The sequence below is a fragment of the Macaca nemestrina genome, chromosome 19 (genome assembly GCF_043159975.1).
Source record: "Macaca nemestrina isolate mMacNem1 chromosome 19, mMacNem.hap1, whole genome shotgun sequence".
Taxonomy (NCBI): Eukaryota; Metazoa; Chordata; class Mammalia; order Primates; family Cercopithecidae; genus Macaca; species Macaca nemestrina.
Window position 1 is genome coordinate 8847252 of NC_092143.1, and position 11145 is coordinate 8858396.

Below are 11145 nucleotides of genomic sequence, written 5' to 3' on the forward strand. Positions count from 1 at the left end.
TATTTATTTTTAAGTGACAAAAAACAATTATACATATTTATGTGGGACTATGATGTTTTGTTACATGTATGTATTGAAGAATGATAAAAATCAGACTAATTATCATATCCTTCACCTGAAATACTTAAAATTTGTGGTATCAATATTTACAATTCAATCTTGTAGCTATTTTGAGATATACAATACATTATCATTAACTATAGTCACCATGCTGTGCAGTAGATCACCAAAATCTATTCCTCCTATATATCTTAAAGTTTGTATCCTTTGACCAACATCTCCCATTTCCCCACCCACCCCTGATAACTGTTACTCCACTGCCTACTTGTATGAGTGACTATTTCAGTTTCTACATAGGAGATCACGTGGTATTTGTCTCTCTATGCCTAGCTTATTTCACTTAGCATAATGTCCTCTTGGATCACCCATGTTATTGCAAATAACAGAATTTTCTGCCTTTTTAAGGCTCACTAGCATCTCATTTGTATCCACACCACATTTTTAAAATCAGTTCATCTGTTGATGCCACTTGCCACAATATCTTGGCCATTGTAAAGAATACTGCAATTAACAAAGGAGATAAGATATTTTATTGACAGACTAAATTCAATTCCTTTGGATACATATGCAGAGGTAAAATTCCTGGATCACATGGCAATTCTATTTTTATTTTTTGAGGAATCTACACATTATTTTCCAAAATGGTTATACTGGTTTACCTTAATGCAAACAGTGTTTTTATTTTGGAGTTTATTCTGCAAAATAATAACAATTGTTATTAAAGCAAGGATATATTTCTTATTTATTATATGATCAAGTATTACTAACAGTAAAGGGTAATTAAAAGCAAAATACTATTTTATTTGAATGATTGCAGTCTGATAAGTCTTTTGTAATATGTTGAATTTTATACCATCACAAGAGTATAGTATATCCTCTTTTATTCCAATGCTTTCTAAAATGAGGATAAATTGCCTGAAATTATTATATAAATTAAATAATACAATGATAAAATAAATTTATATAGAATTATAATTTCTTAATACCTATCCATTAAAAACTGTTGAGAATTTCTCAGATGTTAAATTTCCTTCTCCACAATCAGATCTTCCACTGCGATTATGAACCCCCTTCTTTTATTTCTACAAGATTTTATATGGGCCGGGCGCGGTGGCTCAAGCCTGTAATCCCAGCACTTTGGGAGGCCGAGACGGGAGGATCACGAGGTCAGGAGATGGAGACCATCCTGGCTAACACGGTGAAACCCCGTCTCTACTAAAAAATACAAAAAACTAGCCGGGCGAGGTGGCGGCGCCTGTAGTCCCAGCTACTCGGGAGGCTGAGGCAGGAGAATGGCGGGAACCCGGGAGACGGAGCTTGCAGTGAGCCGAGATCCGGCCACTGCACTCCAGCCTGGGCGGCAGAGCGAGACTCCGTCTCAAAAAAAAAAAAAGATTTTATATGGAGGGTGTACCAGTCAGAGGCACATTTGTGAATTCAGACTGTGGTATCTTCGCTAAATATTCATCTAATCTTTGAATTTGACTTTGTGATTTAGAAAATTAAGATTTCATGGTTGTGCCTACTGTATTCTCTCTAGTTTTTAAAATTTGTATAAATTTACGGAGTCCAAATGCAGTTCTGTTACATGAATCTATTACAGAGCAGTGAAGCCTGGGCTTTCGGTGTAATCATCACCCAAGCGGTGTACATTATACCCATTGAGGAATTTCTCATCCCTCTCCCTGCTCCCACCCTCAGACTCTTCCCAGTCTCCAATGACTATTATTCCACACTTTATGTCCATTACTACATTCCCTCTTGACCCTGAGGGAAAGGTCAGGCCTGACCCTTAGCTTCCCGCGCAAGAACGTTAAGGCACACCTAGCTATATATATATATATATTGACTGTAGCAGTTCTACTTAAGTTACATGTAGGTTGTTTTTAATACTCCATCTCCAGTTCTGATGGAGCACTCAAGAATGAAGACTGGTGAAAGTATAAGATGATCAGGCAGCATAAGGGCGAAACCCAATCCTACCACAATGCTCTAAGAAGAGTTACTCTTCTTTTTTCTTTTTTTTTGAAATGGAGTCTCACTCTGTCACCCAGGCTGGAGTGCAGTGGCGTGATCTCGCTCACTGCAGCCTGTGCCGCCAGAGTTCAAGGGTTCAAGTGATTCTCCTGCCTCAGCCCCCCGAGTAGCTGGGATTACAGGTACCCGCCACCACATCTACCTAATTTTTGTATTTTCAGTAGAGATGGGATTTTGCCATATTGGCCAGGCTGGTCTGGAACTCCTGATCTCAGGTGATCTGCCTCCCTCACCCTCCCAAAGTGCTGGGATTACAGGCGTGAGCCACATTACTGAGACTTATGGAAGAGTTACTCTTAAAAAATCAATGCCATTACTAATGCCTGATGTCCCCACTTTGACTTCTGCACTGTTCCTGGTCCTCCAGATAGTTTATTTATATTGAATTACTTGCACTTGGAGGAAAAGCTCTTAATATTCAATGCTGGTCAAATGTCAAATGCCATGGTAGCTAGATACCTATTCACTAAATGATGTTGGAAAGGAAATGTCATTTACACAGTGAAATTAAATGAGTGCCAAATGAATAGTGTCACATATTGTTATGATACCTCCGAGTCATGCAAAGTATTCATTTTGCATTTAACTATTGCCTACCAAAAGTTATTTGAACTTGGGGTTTAAAGAATGCATAATAATATTACATGAATTCCTCTAGAAGTTGGTAGAAATAACAAACATCTGAATAATATGGTAACCGCACTTTATAAGGAACTGCTACTATTGCATGAAACTTAGTTGTGGATATATAAGTATAATGCCATTTGATGAGGATATATGTCATATTCAGATTTCTTAATGACTTAGGAAATTAAAATTGGATGTGATTTATGAGAAATAGATCTTTAAAACATGATTGTGTAGCAAATAATTTCATCATAAAATTAGATATAAAAGTCCTATCTAGAAATATTGAATGAAGGAAACCTTTGGCATGTGTAGTGTGAAACCCTGCAATTGTTACCGTAGAATAAGGAAAGCTCAAATCATTGTGACCTGTTGACTTTATGTTTTAACTCAGTATTACAGTATAGCTGCTATTTTTATTTTTTATTTATTTATTTATGTATTTATTTATTTTTCTTTGAGAAGGAACCTTGCTCTGTCACCAGGCTGGAGTGCAGTGGCGCCATCTCAGCTCACTGCAACCTCCGTCTTCCGGGTTCAAGCCATTCCCCTGCCTAAGCCTCCCAAGTAGCTGGGATTACAGGCATGCACCACCTCGCCCAGCTAATTTGTTGTATTTTAGTAGAAACAGAGTTTCACCATGTTGACCAGGATGGTCTCGATCTCCTGACGTTGTGATCCACCTGCCTCGGCCTCCCAAAGTGCTGGGGTTATAGGTGTGAGCTATCGCGCCCGGCCTACAGCTGCTATTTTTAAGAACATAGGACAGAGCAACTGACAGTGTGAAATGAGCAACAGATGTATTACATTTTTTAGTAAAATTGAAGCAAAGTTACTTTTTATGGGAAAAAAATGGCAATTTGAGGGCTACTGAAGTTTCTTCCTCATTTAAAAGTATAATAATGTACCCAGGAACTTGGAGACAAAAGAAAAGTCAAACTGCAGCTTCTCACTTTTGAATAGGTTAATTCAATCTGAAGAGAATCTTCTTGGGACTGAAGGCAAAGAAAACTGTTTTTGTTTGTTCGTTTTTAATAGAGACAAATTAAGTTAGTATCCTGACTGTGACTATAAGGCTATCAAAGGTAGTATTTTTAACCAATGAGTTTTCAAATAACTCAGTATGCTCTTATTTAATGCTACAAAAAAAGGATTATAATTTATTTCCTTTGGAAATTTTCTCACAAGCAAATACACTGGTTAGAGGGCATGCTTCTATAATCCATTTAATAGTTCTCTATCTGTAAAGTAATGAAGTGATTGGTGGGCTGAATTTTTCATTATGGTCTTGGTGAGTTTAGTCACTGCATCTACGTCTATAAGACCACTCCTACCCTGGATGGATTGACCATCAAATATCTGAGTCTACAAAACAAATATCCAGACTCTGGAGGTGGTCATCTGGCTCTAGTAGGGCCCCTTAGGAAGGCCTGTTCCTTTCATCAGAACTTCCCAACTGATAGATATGGCGTGGGCTGCAACTTGCTCTGAGATGTTGATCCTTTAGCACTTTACCAACAGGGCAGCTTGATCTTTGTTTGGTGAGTCGCGTATTCTCTTTCTTCCAGAGTGGGATGCATATAACATATTATCTTTTCCCACTTAAGGAAAGATGTGAAAAAGTGGTTTAGCAAGACCTTTTCAAAGTCATTTACTTATATACCTGAAAAATATAATAATTCAGTAATATGTTACTATTCATTCTTTTTAATGTAGTATTTGTTATTTCAAAAGTACAAAATATATTCATGATGGTAGTAACCAACACCAGTGTAACTTCACCCAGTTTAAGAAAGGAAAGATTACAGGTAGCATTGGTGTCTATTTTTGTTTGTTTGTTTGTTTGTTTGGTTTTTTTGTTTTGAGACAGAGTTTTGCTCTTTGTTGCTGGAGTGCAGGGGCCGATCTTGGCTCACTGCAACCTTTGCCTCTCAAGTTCAAGCGATTTTCCTGTCTCAGCTTCCCAGATAGCTGGGAATAGAGGAGCCCACCAACACACTCGGCTAATTTTTGTATTTTCAGGAGAAATGGGATTTCACCATGTTGGCCAGGCTGGTCTCGAACTCCTGACCTCAGGTAATCTGCCCGCCTCAGCCTCCCAAAGTGCTGGGATTACAGGTGTGAACAACTAGGCTCGGCCGAAGCCCTTTTATCCACCCTTTTGGATCTCAATTCCCTCCTAAATATATCCTTATATTGAAATCTATCCTATATCTGTTATTTTTCATTCCTGTGTGTATTTTGAAACTGCCATAATCCATAATATTGTTTTGTATATTTTAAAACTTTACGTAATTGTCATTATATCATTCACAAGCTAGCTTTTATTTTCCTCAACACTGTGCTTTGATATTTATTAATGTTGATAATTATAGCTCTGGTTTCTTGACTTCATTTCATAACATTGAATGAAATACATATCAAGTGGATTCATTGTCCAGCATATGGACATTTTACTAATTTTCAATGTTTTGTTATTTTACATTATGTTGCAACAAATACTTTTGTATACATGAACTTTTTTTGTATTTGTATTTTGTATATCTCTGCATATATACATGGAAAATATATCTATCTCCAAAATTACTAGATGTAAGGGGATGTCTTTTGAGAGTGAATGTAGAGTGAGTGTAGCAATCAATTTGTTTCAATGTTCCCATTTCTTTATATCCTGCAAGTACTGTAATAGTTATAGTGAAACCTTTAAATGTTTGCTAATCAAGTAGGTGGAAAATGTAATCTTATTTTAATTTGTTTTCATTGACTACTAGCCAGGTAGAACACATACTCATATTGCTAAAGTACCTTAAGATTTCCTCTTCTGAAATGGCCTACTAATGTTCTCCCTTTTTAATTTTTTTTTTAGGGAGGTCTTCTTTTATAGATTTGTAGGCATTATAAAAAAAAATGTCCTGATGGCCGGGCGTGGTGGCTCACAACTGTAATCCCAGCCCTTTGGGAGGCCGAGGCGGGCAGATCACAAGTTCAGGAGATCGAGACCATCTGGCTAACACAGTCAAATTCGGTCTCTACTAAAAAAATACAAAAAAATTATCCGGGCATGGTGGCGGGTGTCTGTTGTCCCAGCTACTCGGGAGGCTGAGGCAGGAGAATGGCGTGAACCCAGGAGGCGGAGCTTGCAGCGACACAGCAAGACTATGTCTCAAAATAAATAAATAAATAAATAATAAAATAAAAAGCCCTGGACATTAATTCTGTGTTGGTTAAATGTGCTACAAATATCTTCTTGCGACCTGAGACTTGTCTTTTCTCTATGTTTATAGTCCTTTTTATTTTGCTCCACAGAAGATACATTTTTATATCTTTTTGTTCCTGTATTTTGCTAAAGAAATCCTTCCTTACACTATTATTTCTCTAAAAGATTGAACATTTTGCTTTTCCCATTAGAGACTATGAGTGACTGAAATTAGTTTGACTCTTTTCTCTTCCATTGTCCTATTTTTCCATCCTAACCCCTAACTCATCTCCTCAATTACACAGCAGCAGTCAGCCTCTGTCTTCATGGTTATCCCAGCTCCTGTAATCCCTTCTCCATATCCCCTTGTTCTTCTCCTTCTGAAACCAATCTTCCCAAGTTTTAGTAAAAATAAAACCCTTCATTTTCCCGTCTCCCCCATGTCTAGAACATACATGTGTCCTGCAGGTGACACCATCACACACACTCACGGGAGACGTCAACTGAGTCACATGAGCAAGTGGAATGGGTTTGATGTGCCCACCCCATGGTGTGGATCCCATAGGGGCAGCGGCTGCAGCTTCCTGACTGGGACAGCTTGGTGGCTTGCTTCCGTGGTCAGAGGTGGAAAACTCTGTCATCCTGACAGCCAAAGCTCCTTTCTCAGACCAGTTCTGTGGTTAGGAAGTGGGTCCTGGACACCTGACCCTGATGCTTTCTCAAGATACCAGTGATTCTGGGAGTTAACATATCCACACAGATAGCTCTTTCTACTTATACCAATATAAACTGTGTTTTGAGTAACTAAGAATACTGTACAATAAGTAGCTTGCTAATAAGACTTCATGTCTGTTTGGAAGATGCCATAGACCTTATTTTTGCAATAGTCTTAACTCTTCCTGGCCCCCTGCTCTCTCATACATATTTTAGAATCTGCTTGCCAAGTTCCAACAAAAACTCTATTTGAATATTTATTCGATTTTTGTTGAACTAATGACATGAAAGAAAAATGGACTTTTTAATATTCAGTCTTCATATTCAAGAAATCAGTGAAACTTAGTTTGTTTAGACCTTTGTTACTATCTTTCAATATATTTTATATATTTTCTGCATAGATTTTATGAATGTTTTGTTAGATTTAATTTTAGGGGGTCTTGATCACATTGGGGATGTTGTAATTATTTAAAATTCCTGCTTTTCTAAGGGATTTTCTTTGTATCATCAGTGAATATTCAATTGTAGTCCTAGAGATCTACTAGCATATCATCTGTTTTTTCTTTATAATTCCTTATTTTGATGAATTTTATTAATATATTTTCTGTTATTAAATGAACATTACTTTCCTAGCATTAACCAAATAAGTTTATGATATAATATCATTTTTTATAAATTGTTGAATTTGATTGCTAATTATTTCTTTAGAATTTTCTGTATATAAGTTAATCAGTGCAATTGATTTTTAATTTATTAACTTATTCCTGTTAATACATTGGTCTGAGTTTAGCCTTAGGGTAATATTTGTCTCACATAAGAGTAGGAAGAATTCTGTTTTTCTATTCCTTGGAAGAGTTTTTAAGATTAAGTTTATTCCTGTAAAACCATCTAGGTTTCTCTATTTCTCTCTCTCGCTCGCTTTTGCTCTCGCTCTCTGCCAGTATATTTCAACCAGTAATTCAGTTTTCATTATAGAACTTCAAGTTACCTGTTTGTAGTTGATTGAGTGTTGGGATATATTTGATATAGCTTGGTATATTTTTCTAGGAAATTAGTCTAATCATCTAACTTTTAAAAATATTGGACAAAAGAAATGTATAATATTCCCCAAATATTTCTATATCTGCTATATGTGTACGGATCCCACCATTTCTTTGTTTCCTGTCTTATAATCCCTTGAAAAATCTCTGAGGTTTGTGTATTTTTTCCTAAATAACCAGAAAAATTCACCATTTTAATGCTCTCCATTTTATCTTATTTTCTAATTTTTGTTCAGGTTCATTTTTACCAATTTTTTCCTCCATTTTCTTCTCTTAACTTTTTTTCCCCTAAAAATAATATTTTGAATATTTAACCATTAATTTTCAGCATTTTTCTAACAAATCCTTTCTAGAAGTAGTTAAGGCTCAAAGATTTGCCTAAGAAGTCTTAGTTTAACTACATTTTATGTTTTGATAATCTTTTTATGATCTTTGCATTTGTAATATTACATAATCCCTTTAAGAGTTCTTCTTTCATGGAAGAGACACATAGTTATTTAGAAACTTTGTTTACATGTATGTGCTAAATGTTTGTGTGTCTAAACTAAAAAGTATATCTTCAAAATGTTATTGATGTTATTGATTAATTAGTCCTATTTCAGTAAACATTTTATTGAAGTATAATATAGAGAAAATTGCCCACATTTAAGGACATGGCTTTATTACTTTTCTTAAAGGAATTTTATTCTCTCATAGCTCCAATATTGTCTCTCCTGCTCCAAGACACAGAAAATAACTACTAGTTTCTTATATCCCAGTCCTGGACCTTTCCCTAAGCGAGGCTGCGATTCTTGGAATCTTGTGCTTTGCCCACATTTGACAAACTTTCTAGGGTAAAGATGAGAGGAGAACATCAGCTCGCCTCTCCATGGTTTTCTGTTCTTTAGAATCTTGGATCTGTTAGTGTTCATCTGCTATTTGAAGCCTTCAGTAGGTTTTCAGTTGTTCCTTGGTGAAGAATTAATCACAGATAAGCTACTCCATCTTTCCCTCAATCAGAAAATATGTTTCTTCTTGTACTAAAATTTTATATTTTTATAAAAGAAAATGTTATAAAAGAAAATGTTATAAAAGAAAATTTCTTTAGGGCCACTGAGATGATTACAGTTTTTACTCTTTATTTGAGTTTAAAATGAGTGCATATTTTCTACCTTTTTTTTTTTTTTTTTTTTTTTTTTTTTTTCTTTTTTTGAGACGGAGTCTTTGCTCTGTCACCCAGGCTGGGGTGCAGTGGCGCGAACTCGGCTCACTACAAGCTCCGCCTCCTGGGTTTACGCCATTCTCCAACCTCAGCCTCCGGAGTAGCTGGGACTGCAGGCGCTCGCCACCTCGCCCGGCTAGTTTTTTTTGTACTTTTAGTAGAGACGGGGTTTCACCGTGTTAGCCAGGATGGTCTCGATCTCCTGACCTTGTGATACGCCCGTCTCGGCCTCCCAAAGTGCTGGGATTACAGGCGTGAGCCACCGCGCCCGGCCCTATTTTCTACCTCTTAGGTACAAGATTCTAAAATATTAACTATATGACTTTTAATATTTTTTCCAGAAAGGTGAGATTTTTGTCCTATGATTGAAAATCTTCATTTTTATCAGTTTTCAAGTTTTTCTTTAGACTATGCTATATTCATTTATAGTTATTATGTCTTCTTTGTGAGATTTTAAAAAAATATCTTACTGACCTTTTTTTCTTAAAAGTTTTTCTTAAAAATGATTTTTCCCATAAAGCCTGCATTATCTGATTTAGTAAAGCTAAATCAACTACTTTTTTTGTAGTTTTCGCATATTTTCACTCTTAGAATACCTTATGACTTAGGTATATCTCTTATTAAAAATATGTAATTAGAGTGTGTTTTTTGTATTTTTCTTTATGGGTGAGGAAACACATTGGAAGATAGTCTGATTTTTTTACTACAGATTTGTATTTGGCTTTTAGTATAAGCGTTTCTGTGGAGGCAGCATTTAGGTTGGATACGAAGAATAATCAATGGGAAGAGTGCTCTAGGCAGAAGAGAAGAAAGAGCCTTTCCAAAGGACCGAGGATGGAAAACATTGATGTCTTTTAGAATTTAGCAAGGCTCAGCGCTGTGGCCACAAACCTGGTTCTGATGGTCTGGCCCTTGCTGCATCCTACCTGGGTGACCTTGGCCAAGTCCCTTTCCTTCTCTGGGCCTCAGTTTCTGTTCTGTAAATGGGAGCAGCAATGTCCACCTTACATTAGTGAAAAACTGTTCAAGATATAATATGGTCTCTAGTTAATAATGATAGGGACAGAAGACAGGGAAATTCTGGGCAGAAGAGGGCAGGTCCTCGGCAAGGGCCCCAACCCCAAGCTCAAAAGCCTGATATCATGACCCAAAGTGAGAACATACATGCCTGTTTTCTGCCGGAATGTTGCCTTTTCCGAAACTAACCATGGCCCACCCCTCCCCCTATCCTGTGCAGGTAAGATTACCTTCCCACTCCCTCCCCTTTTCAGCTCCCCTTCCCACTGAGAGCCACTTTCACTAGCGATAAAATTCCCCTCATTTACTATTTTCAATTCATTCATGCAACCTCATTTTTCCTGGACACCAGACGAGAACTTGGGTGACATGTGTATGGGTACAAAAGGCTGTCACACTGACCCTCCACTGGGCTGTTAACACTCCGCGGACAGCAAAGCTAAAGGGACACTGTAACACTTCCTCTGGGCCTCAGAAGTCATGGGCTGGTATAGAGTTCGCTCTTGCTGCTGCCCTAGATGCTGCCACAGGGCTGGTATAGAGTTCGCTCTTGCTGCTGCCCAAAAGTGCTCCCTCCAGCTCCTGCACCCACTCACCTGTGCTCCTTCTCCTGCAAGGGTTGGAGCAGTGAGTGAGTGGAGTTGGCCCCTTCCTGCCCGTGAAAAGTTCAGGGAAATATCCTGCTTCAATAATATTTATGTTGATTTCCAGGTTTTGATCATTAGAATATGGTTAAATAAAAATTATTCAAACAATTTTTACAACTTTCCTGTAACCCAAGAAATAGTTCAAAGTCTAAAAGAGTATAAGAAATTTATCCAAATGCAAATGTCCCAGAGAAAGGGAAGAGTGCCCAGTTCTTGATGTACTTTGTTATTCCTATTTTACAAATAAGATTTAAAGCTAAAAATGTATCCCTGACTTCCTGATTTCTCAGGTTTTTAAAAAAATAAATGAGTGTTGAATTTTGGCAAGGATTTTCTCAGGAATATTAAGATAATTGATAATAATATTATGTATTTACTTAGATTTATTAACATGGTATGTGGTATTAATAGCTTGATTTCTGAACAGTGAACCAACCTCTCATTCCTAGAATAAATCTCAGTTGGTCATGGCATATTACTTTCCTAATGGAAATCATTTTCCTAGTGGATTCTGTTTGCTAGTATTTTTTATTTTTGAATTTTTAGATCAATATTAATCAATACATTGGTCTATAATTTCCTTTGTACAGTTGTGATTTGCTTGTA